Here is a 2,500-nt window from a genome sequence, read left to right as displayed (position 1 = left end):
AGGGCAGGCACGGTGGTATTGCCTGCCTTGAAGGTCACATCTGCGTCGACCTTCACCTTCTTGTCACGCCCAGATGCGACTAAGGCGAGGGTGAAGCACTTCCGGGCGTTGATCTGCAGCCCCAGGTGGGCGAGGGCTGCGACGGCTGCGTCGATGAGGGACTGCAAGCCCCTCGCGGTCGATGCAAACAGCAGGACGTCATCTGCGAAGGCCGCAGCGTTGACTCTGCGACCTAAAATCCGAGCTCCGATGTGGGAGGGCAGTTGGCTCAAAACATAGTCCACCGCAAAATTGAAAAGGAGGGGGGAGAGGGGATCGCCCTGACGTACTCCCCTTGCCGGCTGCACGGGCACGCCCACGCCGCCGCCGCCCGCTATCACCGTCGTGCTGCCCTCGTAGCACCTTTCGACGTACTCAATAAAGCAATCCGGCAGGCCATGCGCCCTCAGCACGGGGCGGAGGGCAGCATGGTCCACCGAATCAAACGCCTTAGAGACGTCGATCGACGCCACAAAAACAGAGCGACAGGAGCGAACTGCGTCGGTGAGAGCTGTGTCCAAGATGAAGGTGTTTTCCAACATCCCATCCCGGGGGATGAATGCCCGCTGACGTTCGTCCACAGCACAAGCACGCATCAGGCGTGACGCGAGAACCTTATGAAAGGTCCGCGCCAACACCGAGCAGACCGTAATGGGGCGAAAGTCAGCGGGGGATGTTGGTGCAGCCGTTTTGGGGAGTAGTGTCGTCCGCGCGCGAAGCAGACTCTCGGGGAGGGCACGGGCCAGGAGGAAGAGGTTCAAGAGTTTCTCCAGGACTTCGTGCGGCAGGCGCCGCAGCTCCGCTGGGGTAAGGCCGTCCGGCCCGGCTGCCGACCCCCTGGGCGGCAAGGCAGCAGCGACCTCCTCACGCGTGACCGGCCCCCATAGGCACTCAGGAGCGACAGGCTCCGAGTGCGGGAGAAGGCGGTCACGGATGAAGCCGGCGGTGGAGATCGGCTTCTTGGTGAAGAGGTCCGCCCAGAAGTCCAGCAGACCGGGGATGTCGGGTGGCGGCTGCAGTAGGGTGCCGTCCAGCAGGCCACGCACGCAACGTGCACGCGACCTACGGAAGGCGTCCTGTGTCCGCGCGTACGCCCAACGGCGCCGCTTGCGCTTCTGCAGCGGCGGGGCGGCAGGCGGCCGCTTCGATGGTTGGCGCGGCCGCTGTGTCCTGGTACTCGTCCTCTCCCTCCTGGACCCGACCGACGCAAGGGCATCCGGGAGCATGCCTAGGATGACCTCAGGCGGCGTGCCCCGCCCTAGACCAACAACTCGGTCCAGGGCAGAGAAACGCTGGGCGGAAGCAGGCAGCTCCGCAAGATGCTCCCAGATGGCGGCGTCAGTCGGTCCCTCCGCAGGCGGCCCGGTGGTGTCGGCCGCGAAGTCCGCAGCTGCGTCGTCGGACGGCGCAGCGCCATCGCCCGCTTCAGGCGGCTGCGTCACCGCTCCCCGGCGGGACGCCGGCTCTTCCCCCCGACCGATCTCAAGTGCCTCCATGAATTCGCGGACAAGCTGCTTGTGGGCAGCTTGCCGCCGTCGGCACTTGATTGCCTCAAGCGTTCGGTCGGGGAACATCCTAATCAGCTCTTGGTTGACAAAGAAGAACCGAGCGTCCCTCTCAAGGAACAGTTCCGCCTCCGCTTTGGCGAGCGAAAGGACTTCCTCTTCCGTCCACCTCGCGCGATGCCTCTCCGTGATGATCTCCGCGTTGGTAGCCGCCAGGTGTTGGCGGCGGCGGTGAACCCCGAGGCCGTTTTTGGTCGTAAAAGTGCGGTGGCACTCTCTGCAGGCAAATGTAGCTACACAATCTATCGGATCTTCGTCTCGGCCGGTTGGCCGGATAGGTGCTGGGGTAGCTGGGGTGGCACCTTCAGCGGAAGGGCCACCTTTTCTTCTTTCTTCATTGTTGCCCCCAACTATAAAGGGATAATGCGAGGGGGGGCTGGTAACCCCCCCAAGCCCCTGGTGCGGTCTTCCACTCTGCGAAATCAGCGGGCCCACGTGAAGGGGAGAAGACCGCAGGAGAGGAGAGGCTAAGAGGGCTAGGCCCATGTATTGCGCATCACTCCCCCAGTAGCTACAACCCAAGGAAGGCACCTCGCAGCAGCAGCACGACTACATCAAGACCCTGCTTCGAAAAGCCGAGTCCGGATGCAGCCACTCCGCCGCTACTTGGCTACCTTAAGAGAGTCATAGTTACTCCCGCCGTTTACCCGCGCTTGCTTGAATTTCTTCACGTTGACATTCAGAGCACTGGGCAGAAATCACATTGCGTCAACACCCGCTAGGGCCATCGCAATGCTTTGTTTTAATTAGACAGTCGGATTCCCCCAGTCCGTGCCAGTTCTGAGTTGATCGTTGAATGGCGGCCGAAGAGAATCCGCGCACCCGCGCGCCCCCGGAGGAGCACGCTAAGGCGGACGCGGCCTCGCAGCAAGGAAGATCCGTGGGAGGCCAAGGCA

At 63.0% G+C, this 2,500-nt stretch overlaps 1 pseudogene; it reads right to left on the bottom strand.

Moving 5' to 3' along the window:
- The window catches only part of LOC126139050 (large subunit ribosomal RNA), a 7,931-nt pseudogene that overhangs the window by 2,829 nt on the left and 2,602 nt on the right, over positions 1-2,500 (bottom strand).

The sequence above is a fragment of the Schistocerca cancellata genome, unplaced genomic scaffold, assembly GCF_023864275.1.
Source record: "Schistocerca cancellata isolate TAMUIC-IGC-003103 unplaced genomic scaffold, iqSchCanc2.1 HiC_scaffold_674, whole genome shotgun sequence".
NCBI classification, from domain to species: Eukaryota; Metazoa; Arthropoda; class Insecta; order Orthoptera; family Acrididae; genus Schistocerca; species Schistocerca cancellata.
The sequence above is the reverse complement of the archived record's forward strand: the minus strand, read 5'-3'. Positions and strand labels throughout refer to the sequence as shown.